The 6176-nt window shown below is 43.1% G+C and overlaps 3 non-coding genes across 3 annotated transcripts; all 3 read right to left on the bottom strand.

Moving 5' to 3' along the window:
- Positions 1–1823: 1823 nt before the first annotated feature.
- Positions 1824–1905, bottom strand: trnas-cga (transfer RNA serine (anticodon CGA)). Its single transcript has one exon. It is a non-coding gene; the product is annotated as a tRNA-Ser (tRNA).
- A 1108-nt stretch (positions 1906–3013) lies between these two features.
- Positions 3014–3095, bottom strand: trnas-aga (transfer RNA serine (anticodon AGA)). Its single transcript has one exon. It is a non-coding gene; the product is annotated as a tRNA-Ser (tRNA).
- Positions 3096–5526: 2431 nt separating this feature from the next.
- trnas-cga (transfer RNA serine (anticodon CGA)) lies at positions 5527–5608 on the bottom strand. The gene has a single exon. It is a non-coding gene; the product is annotated as a tRNA-Ser (tRNA).
- Positions 5609–6176: the final 568 nt, after the last annotated feature.

Raw genomic sequence — 6176 nt, 5'->3', positions numbered from 1 at the left:
CCATGCCATCCATCCTCATCCATGGTTCTGAAGAGCCCTTTTCCCCGCTGGTCCCGTCCAGTTCCGAGTCCCATGATGTGCTAGTCCCGTCCAGTTCCGAGTCCCATGATGTGCTGGTCCCGTCCAGTTCCGAGTCCCATGATGTGCTGGCCCCGTCCAGTTCCGAGTCCCATGATGTGCTGGCCCCGTCCAGTTCCGAGTCCCATGATGTGCTGGTCCCGTCCAGTCCTGCGCCAGAGCCCGTTGATCCTGCGCCAGAGCCCGTTGATCCTGCGCCAGAGCCCGTTGATCCTGCGCCAGAGCCCGTTGATCCTGCGCCAACAACACAAGATGTTGGACCATAATATTGCAGCATAAAGAAGAAACAAAAATAAATCAATTTGATAGAAAAAAAAAACATTTTATTCTATGCACATACTCAATGGATTTAAAAACAACTTTTTATCTCCTTTTAAAACATGTCTAGGCATTTTCTTTTATGGAAATAAACTTCTTCGAGTAACTTCTTAAACTCCACTCATTTTCACAACCAAATGGACTGAATTAATAGCCTACCTCAAGATTTCAGATAACTAAACATGTATAAATGGTTTTTCAAAATGCAAAGATGATGGACTCTGACATTTCAACTGGGAGCCGAGGTGGATATGGGGTAAATTATTATTATTATTGTAAGTAGTAGATGTATCCATGGTATAATTTATTTGTTATTTATAGAACATTCAGTTTTGGTTCTAAACTTTGTTTTAACTTTCAAAGAATGTTTTCTGCAACCCAGTTTTTGAGCCTGATGAAAACAAAGAAAATTTCAAAATTGACATATACCTTGAATCTACTAAAAATCCAGCTGCAGGTAAGTGTGCATACCTTCTGATATATTTAATATAGGATATTCTTAGTTAAATGTTTAAATGTATACATTTTATAACACACTTGTAATATGTACAGATTTAAGCACCTTCAGTGTTGCAGTGAATCTAATCTATGTATATTCCATTTACTATATTTTTGGCTTAATGTCTTTATAAAAGGTCACAGTGTGGTAAATGACTGTTTGATGACTTTAAGAGAACAGCTGGGTGGCCATGGAACAATAATGGTGTCAACCGGTGTGTTTTTGATTTCGGCTGTTCTTTTCATCATACTGCTCCTTGTTCTCAACCGTGAGTAAGCAAATCCAATTTATTTTTTATGGTATCTTTACACACTTCAATGCTGTTGATTTGCCTCGCTCTTATTGTTATTGTAAACTTGTGTCAAAGGCGCAGTTGTTTGTAGCAAATAGTAAGCCCGCGGCACTCTAGGTAACAGCCAGCGAGTGTACTGACACCTAGTGATTAGAAAATATACACGCACCATATTCTCTCTGAAGCAAGATTCTTCCGAAATAAATAGGAGCGTTTCATTTTCAGTCTTTTTTCTAAGGGTTCGAACCTGAGAGCTCATGCTTTCAAAGAAGGTCCCAGTTTCAATTCACTCGAACATCCAGAGCACATCAAGGGCACGCGCCGTGCACAAAAAGAGTAGTCTAAAGGACGGGGTGAGGAGAGGTGGTGACATGGAGCTCAATTTCAATGGCGCCCAGAAAACCTTGCCGTGACCCGGATTTGCTGCGGCCACAACGCAAGCTACCGAGCTACCCGTCTACCCGACGTGTCCCTGAATACAAAGGGGCCTTGTCATCTTTAGCTTGCAGACAAAACTGTTTCTTACCAACATAACTCTTGTCAAGGGTAATACTGTAACAGTGACTTTTTTTCCTTTTATAAAGTTTAAGCTAGGCCTCCGGAAGTTTACAAACTAAAACAGACACATGTTGTCAACGTAGTCGGCAGGATTCGAACCTGCGCGGGGAGACCCCAATGGATTTCGAGTCCATCGCCTTAACCACTCGGCCACGACTACAAGCTGGCTGAAAGGGGCATGTCGTTTGCCTTGGTGCCTTGCAGCGTCGCTGCCCGAGGCCAGTGTAGATCAGCAAGAACTCAACAACAAAACGTACCGCTCCACAAAAAGAGGCTCGTTCACCCGAACAGGTACTTGAACCCTTGACCCTCAGATTAAAAGGCTGATGCTCTACCGACTAAGCTATCCGGGATCTTGCTCGAGAACTGGGTGCGTGCTGCGTGGGAACGCACAGCAAAATGAATCGTATTGGTGCAGAAAAAAGAGGGTCCTCCAATGCATCGCGTTTCCTTCTTCGACGATTCAGAACGGCCGTCAAAACGTCTGCTATGTCAAAAAATATTTGCGAATTAGTGAGAATGCAGCCTATTAGACTGATGATAATAATAATTAAAGGAAAACAATGCTAGGAAAAAGAACAAAAACTCACTGCTACTTATCTGGAAAGCCTCTTCACACGCTTCAATGCTGTTGACTTGCCGCGCTCTTATCGTTATTGTAAACTTGTGTCAAAGGCGCAGTTGTTTGTAGCAAATAGCAAGCCTGCGGCACTCTAGGTAACAGCCAGCGAGTGTACTGACACCTAGTGATTAGAAAATATACACGCACCATATTATCTCTGAAGCAAGATTCTTTCGAAATAAATAGGAGCGTTTCGTTTTCAGTCTTTTCTCTAAGGGTTCCAACCTGAGAGCTCGTGCTTTCAAAGAAGGTCCCAGTTTCAATTCACTCGAACATCCAGAGCACATCAAGGGCACGCGCCATGCACAAAAAGAGTAGTCTGAAGGACGGGGTGAGGAGAGGTGGTGACATGGAGCTCAATTTCAATGGTACCCAGAAAATCTTGCCGTGACCCGGATTCGAACCAGTGTTGCTGCGTCCACAACGCAGAGTACTAACCACTATACGATCCCTGGCGATCTACCGGTCTACCCGACGTATCCCTGAATACAAAGGGGCCTTGTCATCTTTAGCTTGCAGACAAAACTGCTTCTTACCAACATAACTCTTTTCAAGGGTAATCCTGTAACAGTGACTTTTTTTCCTTTTATAAAGTTTAAGCTAGGCCTCCAGAAGGTTACAAACTAAAGCAGGCACATGCTATCAACGTGGTCGGCAGGATTCGAACCTGCGCGGGGAGACCCCAATGGATTTCTAGTCCATCGCCTTAACCACTCGGCCACGACTACAAGCTGGCTCAAAGGGGTATGTCGTTTGCCTTGGTGCCTTGCAGCGTCGTTGCACGAGGCCAGTGTAGATCAGCAAGAACTCAACAACAAAACAAATTAGTGGGAATGCAGCCTATTAGACTGATGATAATAGTAATTAAAGGAAAATAATGCTAGGAAAAATAACAAAAACTCACTGCTACTTGTCTGGAAAGCCTCTTCACACGTTTCAATGCTGTTGACTTGCCGCGCTCTTATCGTTATTGTAAACTTGTGTCAAAGGCGCAGTTGTTTGTAGAAAATAGCAAGCCCGCGGCACTCTAGGTAACAGCCAGCGAGTGTATTGACACCTAGCGATTAGAAAATATACACCCACCATATTCTCTCTGAAGCAAGTTTCTTCCGAAATAAATAGGAGCGTTTCGTTTTCAGTCTTTTCTCTAAGGGTTCGAACCTGAGAGCTCATGCTTTCAAAGAAGGTCCCAGTTTCAATTCCCTCGAACATCCAGAGCACCTCAAGGGCACGCGCCGTGCACAAAAAGAGTAGTCTGAAGGACGGGGTGAGGACAGGTGGTGACATGGAGCTCAATTTCAATGGTACCCCGAAAACCTTGCCGACGTGTCCATGACTACAAAGGGGCCTTGTCACCTTTAGCTTGCAGACAAAACTGTTACTTACCAACATAACTCTTTTCAAGGGTAATGCTGTAACAGTGACTTTTTTTCCTTTTATAAAGTTTAAGCTAGGCCTCCAGAAGGTTACAAACTAAAGCAGGCGCATGCTGTCAACGTGGTCGGCAGAGTCCCATGATGTGCTGGCCCCGTCCAGTTCCGAGTCCCATGATGTGCTGGCCCCGTCCAGTTCCGAGTCCCATGATGTGCTGGTTCCGTCCAGTCCTGCGCCAGAGCCCGTTGATCCTGCGCCAGAGCCCGTTGATCCTGCGCCAACAACACAAGATGTTGGACCATAATATTGCAGCATAAAGAAGAAACAAAAATAAATCAATTTGATAGAAAAAAAAACATTTTATTCTATGCACATACTCAATGGATTTAAAAACAACTTTTTATCTCCTTTTAAAACATGTCTAGGCATTTTCTTTTATGGAAATAAACTTCTTCGAGTTTAACTTCTTAAACTCTACTCATTTTCACAACCAAATGGACTGAATTAATAGCCTACCTCAAGATTTCAGATAACTAAACATGTATAAATGGTTTTTCAAAATGCAAAGATGATGGACTCTGACATTTCAACTGGGAGCCGAGGTGGATATGGGGTAAATTATTATTATTATTGTAAGTAGTAGATGTATCCATGGTATAATTTATTTGTTATTTATAGAACATTCAGTTTTGGTTCTAAACTTTGTTTTAACTTTCAAAGAATGTTTTCTGCAACCCAGTTTTTGAGCCTGATGAAAACAAAGAAAATTTCAAAATTGACATATACCTTGAATCTACTAAAAATCCAGCTGCAGGTAAGTGTGCATACCTTCTGATATATTTAATATAGGATATTCTTAGTTAAATGTTTAAATGTATACATTTTATAACACACTTGTAATATGTACAGATTTAAGCACCTTTCAGTGTTGCAGTGAATCTAATCTATGTATATTCCATTTACTATATTTTTGGCTTAATGTCTTTATAAAAGGTCACAGTGTGGTAAATGACTGTTTGATGACTTTAAGAGAACAGCTGGGTGGCCATGGAACAATAATGGTGTCAACCGGTGTGTTTTTGATTTCGGCTGTTCTTTTCATCATACTGCTCCTTGTTCTCAACCGTGAGTAAGCAAATCCAATTTATTTTTTATGGTATCTTTACACACTTCAATGCTGTTGATTTGCCTCGCTCTTATTGTTATTGTAAACTTGTGTCAAAGGCGCAGTTGTTTGTAGCAAATAGTAAGCCCGCGGCACTCTAGGTAACAGCCAGCGAGTGTACTGACACCTAGTGATTAGAAAATATACACGCACCATATTCTCTCTGAAGCAAGATTCTTCCGAAATAAATAGGAGCGTTTCATTTTCAGTCTTTTTTCTAAGGGTTCGAACCTGAGAGCTCATGCTTTCAAAGAAGGTCCCAGTTTCAATTCACTCGAACATCCAGAGCACATCAAGGGCACGCGCCGTGCACAAAAAGAGTAGTCTAAAGGACGGGGTGAGGAGAGGTGGTGACATGGAGCTCAATTTCAATGGCGCCCAGAAAACCTTGCCGTGACCCGGATTTGCTGCGGCCACAACGCAAGCTACCGAGCTACCGGTCTACCCGACGTGTCCCTGAATACAAAGGGGCCTTGTCATCTTTAGCTTGCAGACAAAACTGTTTCTTACCAACATAACTCTTGTCAAGGGTAATACTGTAACAGTGACTTTTTTTCCTTTTATAAAGTTTAAGCTAGGCCTCCAGAAGTTTACAAACTAAAACAGACACATGTTGTCAACGTAGTCGGCAGGATTCGAACCTGCGCGGGGAGACCCCAATGGATTTCGAGTCCATCGCCTTAACCACTCGGCCACGACTACAAGCTGGCTGAAAGGGGCATGTCGTTTGCCTTGGTGCCTTGCAGCGTCGCTGCCCGAGGCCAGTGTAGATCAGCAAGAACTCAACAACAAAACGTACCGCTCCACAAAAAGAGGCTCGTTCGCCCGAACAGGTACTTGAACCCTTGACCCTCAGATTAAAAGGCTGATGCTCTACCGACTAAGCTATCCGGGATCTTGCTCGAGAACTGGGTGCGTGCTGCGTGGGAACGCACAGCAAAATGAATCGTATTGGTGCAGAAAAAAGAGGGTCCTCCAATGCATCGCGTTTCCTTCTTCGACGATTCAGAACGGCCGTCAAAACGTCTGCTATGTCAAAAAATATTTGCGAATTAGTGAGAATGCAGCCTATTAGACTGATGATAATAATAATTAAAGGAAAACAATGCTAGGAAAAAGAACAAAAACTCACTGCTACTTGTCTGGAAAGCCTCTTCACACGCTTCAATGCTGTTGACTTGCCGCGCTCTTATCGTTATTGTAAACTTGTGTCAAAGGCGCAGTTGTTTGTAGCAAATAGCAAGCCTGCGGCACTCTAGGTAACAGCCAG

The sequence above is a fragment of the Siphateles boraxobius genome, unplaced genomic scaffold (assembly GCF_051911475.1).
Source record: "Siphateles boraxobius isolate OS27281-9 unplaced genomic scaffold, OSU_SipBor_1 63, whole genome shotgun sequence".
Lineage (NCBI taxonomy): Eukaryota > Metazoa > Chordata > Actinopteri > Cypriniformes > Leuciscidae > Siphateles > Siphateles boraxobius.
Note: the sequence above shows the minus strand (reverse complement) of the source record. Positions and strands in the feature narration are given on the sequence as shown.